The sequence below is a fragment of the Pygocentrus nattereri genome, chromosome 13 (assembly GCF_015220715.1).
Source record: "Pygocentrus nattereri isolate fPygNat1 chromosome 13, fPygNat1.pri, whole genome shotgun sequence".
Classification (NCBI taxonomy): domain Eukaryota; kingdom Metazoa; phylum Chordata; class Actinopteri; order Characiformes; family Serrasalmidae; genus Pygocentrus; species Pygocentrus nattereri.
Window position 1 is genome coordinate 28155116 of NC_051223.1, and position 15409 is coordinate 28170524.

The 15409-nt window shown below is 40.3% G+C and overlaps 1 long non-coding RNA gene across 1 annotated transcript; it reads left to right on the top strand.

Moving 5' to 3' along the window:
- Positions 1–579: 579 nt before the first annotated feature.
- LOC108429315 lies at positions 580–14607 on the top strand. The gene is made up of 6 exons (XR_001857996.2): positions 580–689; positions 764–821; positions 7650–7713; positions 8810–8939; positions 12666–12775; positions 13878–14607. It is a non-coding gene; the product is annotated as an uncharacterized LOC108429315 (long non-coding RNA).
- Positions 14608–15409: the final 802 nt, after the last annotated feature.

Below are 15409 nucleotides of genomic sequence, written 5' to 3' on the forward strand. Positions count from 1 at the left end.
TGCATATTGACTGACATTGAAAAATTAATAACTTTTAATTCATGGTTATTTTGACTAGGCTACATAAATAAAAGGGTGACTGACTTTTTACAGTGCGGTAATTATTCCCCCTTTACAACAGAAATAAAAAATGAATAAAATAAAAGTAGCTTTAAATATCTTCCCTCAATATTTTACATACATCTGAATGTAATTTTTGCCTTCATCAGTCTCAAGCACTGAAATGGTATTTTAATAATAGAACTTTCATGTAATTTTACTATGGTATAATAGAGGAGTATTTAACAAACTATTCTTTCCAAAGAGTTCTTTGCTGTTAAAATTGTTATAAATGGGTTCTACAAATGAAAATAGTGAAGCAGTGTGCTAATGCGATACTTTTACACACTGGGCAACTTCAGTGTGCACAGCGCTTACTGATCTTCTGTAGGCCAGTGGGTGGCAGCAGTCTCCACACTTTGCTATTGAGCTATTCTTTTAAGTGTCCTTCATGAATCTAAAAGTTCAGCTCTCTGTTATGTTGTATAAATATGCTAAACTCAAATGGTCTAATTCAAGCTTGAAGATAAAGTCTGGAAGGTTCTGGATGTCTGCCTGTTGCTTTACAGCAAGAGCGCTGAGTGAAACGACAGAGACAGCCTTAGCTTTTGTGTCATTCATGTTGCAGGATACAAAGGCAAGGGTGAAAGGTGAGTATGCTAGAAGAACTTTATGCGATTGTGATCTGTATGTGTATATGTGACCACATCTCATTCTCTTTTAGTGCAAGTTTCACTGCTGCAGGAATGACTACAGCACAGGAGAAATGAGCTAATGCATAGGTGAGTAATCGCAGTTCACTTCTGAGACCTGCTGTGATCATTTACTTCTGCTGCCTCTCTGCTAACAACAAGAGAAGAAAGGAGCTATTCCTTATTAAGCTGTGTCTCAATCAGTTTTCTGTCAGCCTTTTGTTCACTTGCAGTATGGCCTTTGACAGCTCTGTGCTCATGCTGGATGCTATTGCACAGCTTTCTTTTTTTTTTTCTCTTTTTCACATGTTCTTTTTGTACTGCATTTTTACGCATTGTTTGTTTAGGCACCCCTGATCAAATTGCAAGTTTTGTTGACTTTCTAAGTGAAAGTAATTTCACACGTCCTCCACAGAGGACGTGTTTCTGCACATTTTAATGTAGTGCATATTATCTAACATATTGAAAAAAAACCCGTAAAATATGATGTACAAAAGCTGGGTCTTTTACTTTTTCCACTATACAGGATGTGTTAACTTATTTTCACTATGTGTAATTTGACCTGGGCTGCTCAAATTACATTCAACTGCACATCCGCGTACGTCCACATGTGCAGCTATACTTCTCGTTCTCTCAGTTTTAATCCATTCACTTTGTCACAAATGTCTCCAGCCCATTTTATTGGATCCACCAGTTCTCTCCCCCCAACCGAACAACTTCAGTAGGGTTATCTAAGGCCTGGCTCTCGGGGTATGGCTTTATAGGATTATGGCCGAAGCTCTGATGATCGAATGCAGCTCCTAATTGGAGTGGAAGGTGTGTCTAGTTCTAGCTGGAGATTTTGGCTAACAGATCTATCAAAGTGGGGTAGGGCTCAGAACACTGATACAGTGTGGGTAGGAGGCAGGATTTCGATAATTCTCTAATCGTTAGTGATTGGTGGTGGGAGCTCAGTGGAATAGGTGGGATCAGGCGCACGATGCAGCCGCTCCGCTGTGTTTTGACTCCTGAGCCCTCTCGTAGCAGCTTACTGCCAGTCTGTCCATTATAATGCAATCATAACTGAAAGGTGTTCTCAATCAGTATTGTGGATTAAGAGATTAGGCTTGTATTGTTGCTGCCCATTATGAGAGTCAGCCTCAGTGTAATTTCGGTGATGGAAGACTGGTCCATTTCCGTGCACCATTACCCAGGTCACCCTGAGCAGGATTGTGTGGCAGGTGTGGCCTCTCTAATGACAAAAAGAGCATATTGATATAATTGCTCCTGTTTTTTTTGTGATTAATTTCATATTATAATGGGACAGGATTTAGCAAAGCTCCCCCAGCTCTCCCCACCAGCAGTGCAAAGCTTCTCATTACAGGGAGAACTCAGTCGTCAGGCCTTATTGCAATGTGTCTGCAGTTAATACAGGTCGTCCTCGTAAACGAGCATACGTTAGGTTACACTATTTCATTGTCCTCAGAGAGGCCCGCCACCAAGATGACCCATATTATGAAAGAGCTCTGATGTATGAGGATAAAAAGTAGAGTCGCCTCTCACCACTGCAGGCAGTGTAACACTGTGCGCTCAAAATGGATGTCCAATGCATTTGGAGAGATGTGACAGTTTTAAAGCAGGTGTTCTCTCTCTATCTTTCTCTTTTCCTTTGCACAGATTGCTCTTGCTCTGGGGCACCCTCCAAACATATACAGAGCCTTCCAGCCACTTGCTAAAAGCCTGGATTAAAGCATCTGAATATTACATGTGTGTAATGGGGTTTTAATTTGAGGATCACCAATATTGTTCATTATTCATCAGACCGTTTAACGTTTCTGATTGAGGCTGTGCTCTTTCAAGGCACTCTGAACTGTAGAAAGGAAAACTAACAAAAAATAAAATAAAACAGTTAAAACTTGAAATCATGACCTGCTATGAGCAAAATAAAGCTGGGCCATTCCATTTCCTTTTCAGCATGGAACGTGAAAGCTTGGAAGAATTGTGAACACTAGCGTCAGCTGAAATGGCCTTTGACAGAGCCTTATGTCATTGCCTGGTGGTGATTGTGCCTCGGCCGCTTTGCGTTGCTTTTTCTCCCGCTGCTCACCATTCATGCCTCTCTCTAGGGCGGCTCTTTTAGGAAACGTGGTCCCAGTAACTGACCCCTCCATTCAAGCTGGAGCGCTCTGCTATGCCCAGCATGCCCTCATCACCCTCTATCTTCTGCAGCCATCACTGCCTCACACGTTCCATTCTCTTGGCTGGAATTGCGCTGGACCCTGTGGGTCGGCACACAAGCTCAGCAGGTTACCCTCATTCTTACCTGCTGCAAGTGGGCACCCCTTTACTGTCACATGCTATAACCTCCCACTGACCCAGTGCTAGCCTCGATGTGTCGGTTAGCCAGTGTATACATTCACCTCTCATGTGAAATAGGGCTTGTTTTCCAAACACAGATTAAATCTGCACCTGGACAAAGAATACTTCTCAATATGGAATCCTATTCACCTACTCATGCTCCGCCCACAAGTGCATCATTTTGTAGCAACCGTTGCTAGGTTAGACTAATCTTAAGGAACGCTGGTGAAAATCTTATTCAACGTAATGAGCACCAGTTAAAAAAATCTGAATATTTAGAGTATCAGGCTTAGAGTACTAAGCCTTCTCATAAGTCCTGATGATGATTTCTGTAAAATAAAAATTACATCTGTAATTTAATTCATTTTTATTTAATAGAATTGTGATGTGTATTTTATCTAAACTCTGCAACTATTTTAGTACTAATATTACTTTATTTTTGTGAAATTCTTTTTTTTTTTCCCCCTCAAAACAACCCCCATGGTGTAGATACAGACAAGCCACCTCTCTAATTGGTTAAGACTTGGAGCTGAGCTATAGGCCTAACACTACCAGGTTAATTAGGGGTAACAGTGGAATCAACCAATTGTTTGATTTCCAGTGAGAGTGGAACCTTTGTAAGGGAAAAAAATCACTCTAGGCCTGAAAGTCCTAAATACGTCACTGACAATGAATACAAGTGGTAGCCTATAGAGGTTTAAGTTAATTGTTAGAAATGGAGAACATCAGTATGTGTGTGCCAAGGCCTATGCTAAAAGTCACTTTAAAACTGCTAGATACAAAAAAGTGTTACTATCTCTGTTAAAAGCTTCAAACAAGAAATGGCTTTTGCAAGCTTCAGATTGTTTGATGAAGGATGGCAAAAATGCTCTTGGGATTTGCAGTTAGTTTAGCACTACAAACTAGCGCTACTACAATCCCATGTAGCACTAACATATTAGTGCAGTCCCATTCCTGTTCATGGTGAGGTCTAGCACTACTAGTCATGGTTTGCCACTGGAGAAAATTATTTCAAATGGAATTTATTTGTTGTTGTCACACTAATTTTTCTCTGCTGTATAGCCAAGCCAATGTTAAGCATGATGGCAAATATAATGTAATATCCAAACTGCATAACTTTGATTAGCTACAACATAGTCCAACTCAGTAGCGTAGCATTTAAAATTGGACACCAACCTAAATTTATTCAGTTCAATTTTATTTTTTTTGCCAACACACTGTGAAGCGTGTTCAACATTGAAGCCTTTGTTATGAAAGGACTCATTTGTGTGAGAAGCATGAAGAGGTCAATTTACTTCAAGACAAAACTCAGCCTTTGTGGAGAATTCAGCCCATAGTGTTTGAGTCATGATTGTTGGAGCTTGTTTAAAATGTAGCGTAACCATCTTATAACTCCACTGGGTGTGTGGCGATCAAATCAAGGCATCTTCTAAATTGGCGTAATCACTGCAAATTGCTGCAAAGTGTACAAAAAGTGATAAATTGCCATTCGATAAAACAATGGAGCTGTCATGCAAAAAGTTACATTGTTAAAGTGATGTGCCAGTTGCAGCTCATCAAAAAGACACAGTGTCAAGACATTACGCAGTTATTGCTGTTAAGTGCCTCTTAAGTTTTAAGAGCTGTGCTGTCCATCAAGCTGCTATTATGTCTTTGGGTAGCTCCCTTTAGTCTGTTCATCTTATCAGTTTTATGGCAATTTCATAACAGAGCACTTTAATATACTGTGAGGTTTCATTCCACTAACTTCTCAGGCAGTATCAGTGAAGTATATACAAACATGCACATGTGCATTGAAGCAGGAGAACAGTGTTTTCTGCCAGAGATGGAAGACCTGCGAGGTCACTCCCCAGCCCCCACCCCCAACTCCCCCCTATCTCTCTCTCTCTCTCTCTCTCTCTCTCTCTCTCTCTCTCTGTCTCTCTCTCACTCTCTCTCGCTCTCTGATAGTGGAGAGCGGAGGATGAGCAGGTCTCTGTGGAGTGAATAAATGCGTAAATGCAGGTCGTTCTTCTATAATCCACAGAGGTGCGAAAGCAGTGGGCCGTTAAATAAGCAGAGTGCTGAGCCGCTTTCCTCTGCGGCTGCATATTGACCAGAGACTTAAGATGATTAATGCAGCACTTTAGAACCAGCAGAGTTGGTGAGGGGGGGTGGTTGGGGGGGTATGGAATAAAGATGTTGAAGAGGTTAATTGTTTTGTTTTACTGATAACCGTTGTATGAAGTGAGAGATGTTAGATACCACTATTGCCACATGAATGAATGCGCCAACACAAAGGCCTTATTAAAATTCACCTGTCGTCAGCACATGCACAAATACTGAAATAGCCTCAATCTGAACGATTCCCTTGATCGCAAGAGGCAAGACGGGGCCGGCAGTGACTAAAATGCTCAAGCAATGCTCTTCTCTTGGTGAATTTGACTGGTCAATCTCAGGGGAGTGCCCATAGCACTGAGAGGGTTTGTAATTGGCTGCTGACAGGTTGGGTTAAGGGTCAGATGCAATCGGGACACAGGTAATTTACTGCTGGAAGTGATTTGAGCGTTTGTTTGTTTTTCATATTCACCCCTGCATGAGCAATTGCGCTCGAACCAGGAGGGAGGGAATGCAGAGCTGCTGGATGTTGATTGCAGATATTGTGTCTGAGTGTGTACGCAGACATATGTATGGTCATTCTTAAGCTTGAAGCTTTTTTTTCCCCTCTCTTCTCTGACACAACCCTTTATACTGAAAAAAACCTTCATCATTTTCAACAAAATTCACTACTGAAGAAAAGAAGGTATTTGAAGATGGGAAAATTAACCCACATAGTGCGGCCACACAAATGAAAGAAACATTTTAGCAATGTGACTTTTTAGTAGAGGTTTTGAAATTCAGAAACATTCAGCAGTGAGGGCAAAAGGAGAGTGCTGTAATGCATTTGACGGAGAGCTGCAGCATTTCATTGCCACCAGTATAAAATGCATATGGATAAAGACGGTGTTCAATTCAAAGCAGTTGAATGTCACAGAAGGCCAAAGGGTGAATGCCATTCGCTTCATAGAGATCAGAATAGGTAAAGCCTGCACAGTGGAGGCAGTCAACTCGATGAACAGTTTGTAATAGCTGGGTCATGTTTATGCCCTGTGGTTACAAGTGCAGATAGCTGCAACTCCATTAACCTTGTGTAGGGTAACTGGAAATTCTGCTGTTTGGGCCATGGATCCGAAACCAAATGTGTCTGAGAGAAAATGGAAGAGAATATCAGGCTGAGATATAGCGTGAAGAGTTGTTCTATTCTCCCCTGATCTCAGACAGAGGCCACCATTAAACCTGACCTGAGGTGAACACATTATGGCACAGTGAGACCTCGTAAGAGTTTAGAGAATTCAGAAATGTTTTTGGTGTGTTGGTTTTAGAAATCCCTTTGCTGTGTGCTTTTTGCTGTAGCCTATTCATTGGGGGTGTCGAATCATATCTGCAAATGGCCGGCGTGGCTGCAGATTTTCACTTCAATCAAGCATGAGAACACCTGACTCTACTTGTTTTGTTCAGTTGGTCTCAAACAATTGATCACATGTTCTCTCCTGCTTTGTTGGAATGAAAACCTGCAGCCACACTGGCCCTTTGCAGATAAGCTTGGTCACCTCTGCTTTACACAGTTTCAGTGCACATATCCGTTGGATACTGTTGCTGTCCTAAGAAACATGGATCTTTTAATGCAAGTTAATGTAAAGAGGTTTTATTCAAAGTGATTTTGGAGCATTTCTATTTGTCCATTAAACATGAAATATTCACACAATATCATTAGCCATCATGTTTAAAAGATGTATGAAAGTAGATTTCAACAAAAATGGAGAGAGCAATGATATGTAAAGAACATGTTGGCCATAATGATCCAGGCTAAACATAAACGTAAAGCTCCCTCAGTCTAATGATGGTTTCTTTTTTTTTTCCTCTTTTGTACTTCATAAATAAGTCATCTTCAAGTCACTGCATATGCCGCACATAAATATGCCAAAGTAGTATTTCTTAGTATATAGTTTTAAAAATAACTTATTGAATGGTTATTGGCTTAAATGTACAGCTCTAAGAACAACCTTTTAATTGATAACATTTACATTACATGGTATTTTTAAGCTATTTTTATTTATACAGTCAAATAGAATACTTTTTCCCCCGAAACTCTGTTATCAGATACACTGGGACACTGCTGGCTGTCTTCTTCAAGCTGCTAGCAAGCAATTGAGGGTGAAAGGAGAGGTGTGAGAGAACCTGCAGCTTTCATCAAAGATCACGTACAACTGCCATAATAAAAGCACTTTAATAAATGTTGACTTACTCACTGATGAAGATTTTTTCCAAAATTATGTAATTTCTTTATCTAAATATATTCAGTCTGTGTTACTGAGTGAAAAAAAGACCTTCAGAACAGGCAGAAACTGCATTTTATTGCTGCACAAAGGGGTTAAATTTGAAAACAGATACTCATTTAAAAATTCTTTAGGGGAACCATGGGTGGTTCTTGGCATTGTTCCATGAAAAACCTTTTGCTGCTCTTTTATTTTACCTTTACATTTTGTATTTATTTATTTACAGGGCCTGATTAGAAATGACACCATGGACTTAGTGGGCTTTTCTACATAAATGAAGGAACAACTAGGTAAAACTTTGCTACACTAAAACATAAACTGAACTTTGGTTATATTTTGTTAAGTCTGTGTGGATGGAAGAATAGCCTGTTCTAACTGACATATTTGATTTCATAGATTATTAGCCAGTGACATCAGGTTCAACCTTTACATGCTTTTACATATTAAAGACACGGCACATGTGTTTTATCTGTGAGCCTATATAATCTGAATCTAATTTCAGGAGGAGGTCATTAACACAGAGAAGTAAAATCAATTGTCTCTGGATCAAACTGACTGCGCTCCTAGACAGAGTGGGGTTTGGATGAGAAGAATCTTTCAAGAACCTTTGCGAGTCACAATCAATCTTTTTAAGGCTCTTTTAGTTGGCTTGCGTGCTGAATTTGTCTGTAGTAATTAGGAATAAGGGAGGTGGAAAATTCAGAGTGTTGGGCCTGACAGCAACAGAGAAGGTCTACGGGGAATAGCTGCAAAGATAAGGCAGTAGAAAGTAAAGTGCTCAAGGGTCCCTGGGAGCCATTTGAGCACTTTCACTAAATCATTTCTGCGGATGAAATATTCAAAAACGCAGTTTTGTTTTCAATTACAACCCAATGTTCTCCGTAAGTTCTGTTTAATGTCAACCCAAATACACAGCGCCCATGCCCCGCTTCAGTTCATTTTTATCTACAGCTCTGTCCATGTTTTGGAGCTTCTAAGCCACAGGACAATTCACCAATTGAACATTTACATTCTTTTCTTTTTCTATCTTTTTTCCTCTTTCTCTTGGTCTCCCGTGCCTCACATGCCATATTTTCCTCACTGTAGAGTTACTCTATATCACTGCCTTGAGTCTTGCTTCATTATACAACCATGGATGGACATCAAGGACATGGCATCATGGGAAAGCTCTTGCTTAATTACTGATAACATGAATGTCAGGTAGTGCAGACAGCACACACAGCAATAGAGGAGGTTTAACAGTTTTAAGTGGACTTTTTGTTAACTACTGCCTATCGATTCTCTGTCATACACAACTATGTGACTAAGTCAATGACCAATTGTATTCATCATGTAGCCTACATTTGCTAACCACTTGTGATTGTTTTTATTGTGTTAACTGAAAAGCAACCTGGAGTGTATTATACAGCACAGCAAGCCCGCAAGTTGTCAGACACGTCTTTCGAAGAGATGAAGTGGATTGCTATTCTGTGACTGACAAGCATGCAAGAAGCTCAAATGCAGCCTTGACATGAGGGTAAGGTTTTTTTTTTTCCTTTTTTCTTTTTTCAAGTTAGGTAGAATAGTTAATGGTGTAAAGGGATGACTGTTTACCACTTGCTGGTATAGAATGTTCAGCTGGGAACTAGCTTTTTTCAGTATGCCACTTTGATGAATGATTTTAACAAGAAACTAAACTGCTGGAGATCTCCATATACAAGTTGTGTGGCCATGTTCGGCAGACAGAAGTTGTCAAAGGTAGAGAATAAAAGTAAAAGATGTTCTCTCCCAATTGTCCTGCACTGTTGTCAAATGGTAATTGGGGCCAGTAATTATGGTAAGTGGAGGGTTAACAGGCAATTAACCTGGAAGAGAAGGAAGAGAATGGAAGAGACAGAGAGAATGAAAGAGAATGGACATGATGATGAGTTTTACTCGCAGAACGGATCCCATTTTAATATGTTGAACTTTGCTTCCGCTGTCAACAATGGCCCAGACTTTATCAAACAAATGGAGAGCTTTAGATCAGAAAAGAAGTCATCAGCGGTGCTCAGAGTATCAGGACAAGGTCAGATCACAGAAGACCAAGAAAATGTGTTTACTGCGCTGTCTGAAGAGGTGAGTACAACTGCAACAGTGTGCCTTTTTTTTTTTTTTATAGCTCTTTTCCTTCCGGCGACCAGAGAGAATGTGCACCTTGTGATCCAGTAACACGTTATAAAATGATTCCCCATTTGACCTTTTAAGAAGATTAGCACTGTTAAAATGAGTGGTCAAAGATGTTGTACGAAACTCTAACCTGCAGGGCTGGAGCACTCAGCTCAGATTAGAGTCCAGTTTTTGACTCCTGAAGAGAGGGTGAGACAGGGCCTGCCTGGCTAGCAGCTGACAGCCATAGCCAAGCATATGGTGGTTGTTAGCCTTGCAGTGGAGCTGTGCTGGAGGGGAGGCCCTGCATGTCTTTAGCATAGAAAGCTCCAGGCCCCCCATAGTCACACCACGCTGCTTTAAAAACCTTAACCCAAGCTGATGTGAACGATCCCCTCGGCTCCCCTGAGAGGGTGTGGGCTCTGTGCTTGTGTGTGTGTGTGTGTGTGTGTGTGTGTGAGTGTGTATGTGTGTGTGTGAGAGAGAGAGAGATAGAGAGAGAGAGAGAGAGAGAGAGAGAGAGAGAGAGAGAGTTTGTGGGGGATGGTTAGCTTATCGAAGCTGAAATGATTTTAGCCTGCCGCTATTCGAGGATGTGCTTTGCCAAGCAGACTGGATGAAGTTTTAAAAAGGCTTAGCTTACTTTTACTCTACATTTCCCTCCCAACACAAAATTTACATTTTGGCACTCTTTATTCTTATTATTTTTTTTATAGCTGACCATCCACTCTTTTTTGTTGTCCTTGATTTGAATATGTTTTGCAGAAGAATATGTAGTGTGCATTGCTCTTTCACAAGGTCATCTATAATCAGAATCAATACAGGCCTCTCAAAGCTTTGTAAGAGTGCCTGCGGTAGACAGGCAGTGCTGTAATCACATATGTGCAGTAAAGTGGTCTTCACCTGTTTCCTCGCTCTGCTATCGGAGACTCATCCGCCAGTCACCTGTGCAGAGTTAGAGGGCCTTTAATGTATCTGCTGGAGGTTATTGTGCCGTTGGCTTTACCCCCGAGTCCGCTGGAGTGTGGAGCAATCATAGGCTTCTGTGGAGGAAGGATAGGGGCAGAGCGTTGAAAAGCTAGGAGTTTTTTTTTCCTCCTCAGAAGTTACAGTAGCTTGTGCATGCACATTTCCAGAGTGGCAATCTTCCCTTCCTTTTTCCGCTCTGAATAAAGGTGATGAAATCCCTCTCGCTGCAGCTAATCTTGAGCTGACAGAGAGGCCTGCTATACAAGACAGTCTCTATCTGTTGTGAGCGGCAGTGGACGCCTGCTTGTAAGCTGCTTATGATATTGACTGCTTGCCTCCTCTCCCTTTCAGCATGGCTCAGCCGCTGATGGGTACACAAACCACACACACACGTGCCCTGCCCTAAAACCTTCCTCATGAGGCAATCTCTGTTTGTGCCCCATCCGCCCGAAAGAGTGGGGCATGAAGTTAATAGTGCTGGGAGAGCTCACTCTCTTCCCTCATGCTGGTAAGTGGACTGCATTGGCTATTGATTAATGCTATCAGTTGATGGTCAGCACCTGAGGTAATTCTACTTGTTCAAATGGATGTGAACGAAGGGTTCTCACCATTTTTTGCCAGCTGTAATATTGTACTGTACTGTTATTACATGATGCAGTTGACACAGTTGAATCAAACAGATGCCTGTCACCTGGCCGTTGTCATAAATATCCTTAAAGCACACAGGCTCGGTCCACAATAATGACATCTTGCTCAAAATGTCCTCTTCAGCAATGCTGCTGTTGGCACTGAATTGTTCCAGCTGTACCCAAAGAAAAGAAAAGGGAGAGCTGAAATCTCAGGAACATTGATGACAGCGGAAGAAGAGGAGGGAGGGGGTCAAATTGTTAGTGGGGAAGAGATGGAGAGAGAGGCTGAGGGTGGGCAGGGTGGATGGTGGAGGGTGGGGAGGTTGCTGAGAGGAAGAGAATAGGTTTATAAAACATAATCAGTCCACTCTGGCCTGAGCTCAATTATCCCAATCAAGGTTAATTCTTTTGAACCCTGGCACAGTTAAAGGGCACAAATACAAAGGGAAGTGTAGGATGTTGAAAGGATTCACAGAAGAAATAGACACACAAAGGTGGAGGTCTGTAAATCAATCATTTCTATTCAAAGCCACTGGGATCAACTACTAGCAAAAGGCAAGTGCACTACACTTACAAAAATGCTCAAAATCAAAGTTATTGACTTAAAATTTAATCACCCTCACTTTGTCTTTGTTTCGTATGTGACTGCAAATTATACTTCATCCAAACCCTTGTTGGAGATGGAGAGATGTCACCTCATGTCACAGGACTTCAGATTGATCTTTAACACATCAGAAACTAACATGTACATACTGTCTTAACAGTTTTTTACTCTTTTTTTTGGGACTGGGCTGTTATAAATTATTAATATCCATATATCAAATTTTACATACTGTGGTCCATAGGGTTTCTGACTTTGCTTGGGAATAATTCTAATGATTTTTTTCCCCTTCAAACTGGTCAAATTATATGGATAAAAAAGTGAGTTTATGGTGACATGGGACACTAATGATTAATAGAAGAACAGAAAATCCAAATTTCATGTATGAAAATGAAATGAAATTGAACTAATTTAAATGGACATGTAATATGTAATATAAACATATGAAATGTCACCATAGATCATATAGGCATTTTTCTTTCTCATACTAAATTTAGTTGTTGTACATGAGTTAAAATATTAAGAGATTTAGTGAATTTATTTACTTTAAAGGCTAACTGCTTTAGCACCAGGCTTTTCAGATTCACCCCCACCCCACCAGTATAGGGTCATAGACTAATATCTTATCACTGAATAGAATGCGTAAGAGGGCACTTTCTGCCAACGTGAAGCATTGTGCCTGTCAGTCGGATATAAACATTATTATGCGGCTAGTTCAGTGTTTTCCTCTGAATGCATTAAGGAGTTTAACAAATCTATAACAAATCAAGTCTATAAATATGAAAGCAAAATAGTTTGCTTTATGCTCCTTAGCCATTAGCTTTGAGTGTGTTGAGAGAAAATGGTTTAAAATGAACAGAATTATTTGGAAAAAAATTCTGGAGAACAACCAATTTCCATCATTTTCTGTTTTCAGATATAAGAAAGATCACCTTTCCCCAAACCCTGATCACTGACATAAATATTGGGATGAAGAGGCCAAAATGGGGAAATTGCTGCAGCACAAAGTTACATGAAGGACATGAGGTACGTAGAACAAGCAAGCCGATGGCAGAGTGACAGCCCTGCGTGATGGCTCTGACTGATAAACGCTAACCTGCAAATGAAAGGCTCTTCAGGCCCCATCATCCCCTGTCACAATGCAATTACTCTACAGGACGATAGCAAGATAGAGGCTCCCAGGCTACCAGATAATAAAGCTATTGACTGATGTGACTTAATGATTAGAATGCAGGAGGAAAAGAAAGAACAGAAGGGCAGAAGAATGAGGAGAGTGATGGGATTTGTGACCATTTTTGATACTTTTTCCAGACTTCAGGCAGTCATCGACTGCGAGGGATTTACTGCCAAGTACTAAATATTACTTTTTTTTTTTTTTTTTTTAAAGTTTATGCTTATTTGTCAATGTAGATGTGGTAGCCTAAAATGTGGAGAGGGCAGGGCTGTGTAAAATAGACTGCAATGAATAAAAGGAATTGCCCTACTGTAGATATAATTATCCTTAAATTAAAGTGATGTTCTGCATTTTAACCTCATAATCCCTGTTTTATTTCAGATAAAAAAAGCAACAGAAGTTATCATAGTTCAATTACTTGCAGACTGCACCATATATGGTGCAACACCGTGAGTAATCCGACTGCTTGAATATGCTCTGCTATACCAAAGTGAATTTGACTTTGGGGGAAAATATCTAAGTAAGTTTTAGGACTGCTTTCAAGGATCAGTGTATGGGTACCCAAGCGGTGCAACTGGCTTAGAGTTTTGCATTTTATCAAGTTTGAATTCCATATACCCAAATGTCCCTGCTGCTCTGGCTTGGAAGGAAGGGCTTAGTTCCTCTTTCCCGTCAAATAGGCTGATGCTAGCCCTCAGTGTCATAGGTTAGTAGCTAGCAGCCCATAGGAGAGTGGATGGAAATGGGAAACAACTAATATTGCATAGCAAACTAGACAAAATAAAAAAAGGATCAGTGCCTGTCTTGTGTTGTATTCTGTGTCCTTTAGAGTGCTTTTGACTTTGGACTGTTGAGCACCCCTCCTTCTTTCAGTACCTCCTCATCGTATATTTACACTCAGAGACGAGATTGAAGGTATAAACGTGTAATTAGTCTCCATTGTTTTCTTTGCAGATTAGGAGCACCTTCTGAGCATGCAGTTTGAGGGGGCCAGACCCTGGTACATGATTGGCTGGAGGGGGGTTGGATGGGGCACCCTGCCAGGGGCAGAAATGGTGTTTCCCCTGGTGTAATTTTAGTGTATTGAGTGTGAATAATGAGTGATGATTAATCAGAGGCTGCCAGTGTGAGCACAGCCTCTACTCAACTGGAGACCAGGGATACTGCACACACGCCCTGCGCTAAGGGTGGCACAAGGCTACATAACATACTGCATATAGAGGAGCACTGTAAGGAAAAAAAAAATTACTCAGCTGATATTAATAAAGTATTTTCAGTGAATAATACTGCTAATACATAAAATATTCAATTCATATTCAGGATGTTCATAGATAAGTACTATGTGAAAAAAAATTTTTTTTGCCAATATTCATTTAGTTCAGGCAAACTACTTGGAGGTCCACTAAGACGTTTGTGAGTTTTTATGTACCATTAATAATAATAGTTAATTTTTGTATGACCATTTTTGACCTCTCTTTATCTTTTAGAATTAAGCACGCTGTTTTTGTTACTGTGCCTTTGGAACTGATAGATGTAAACGACTTCTGTTCTGACTGGCTGCCTTGTATTGTGTCTCATGTATGCTGGACTACAGTTATCCTTGTAACACTGAACTGTACAGAAGATCAGGGATGTCAAACTGAACCACTAAAAGAGCCATATTAAAAATCTCAACAAACCCCTGGGCCAGAGAATGTCTCTGCTTTTATTTCATTTTTAATTAATGTTGTACTGTAACCCAAAGTAGCCTCTGTTTATTCAACATACACAAAAACTTCAACCGTGAAATATAGGCACTTGTGGTAGACCTTGAAATATTGCACAAATACTTTGAAATATTCAGAATTTGAATGTCGCCAGGAACTCTCTTTTAAACCTATCTTTTTGCTTGAACTAAAGACCTTCTGTGTTTTCTTTGCTTCTGTGCTATGTTCATTAAGACTTTAGCTCAGTAGCTCAGAAATTGAGCGCATGTTGGGTATTTATGTTGGTTGAACTGCAGCTGAAATGCAGCTAATGTGTTTGGCGATATGACTGGTGTGGAATTGTGTAGTTGTGTAGGTCCTAGCTGTATCAATATTGACCGCATTCTGCCCACAAATGCATTCTTTTGTAAAATTTGGGTTCGGTCAGTTAAGCTTTACAGAATGTTGACAAAAATCTCATTCAGTCTAGCAGAAATTGTAGCATACCTTTTTTTATTAAATTAAATTCAATGATATTTAGTTTGCATATGTTTGAAATGTCACAGTGGTGGAATATGTGTGTTTTATGTCAAATAATCAGGCTAATGTAAGCAAGGTGGCAAATTTGTTGTCTGAATTTGTTGTTTCAGTTCGCTACAGCATACATGGCGTATGCTTGGTAGTGTAGCATTTTAAACTGAAAACAAGATTATTTACCAAATTTACTCTAACCTAAATTCATCAGGTTAAATTTCTGCTAATGTCCTGTAAAGTTTGTTCAACCTAGCCACAGTTACTATG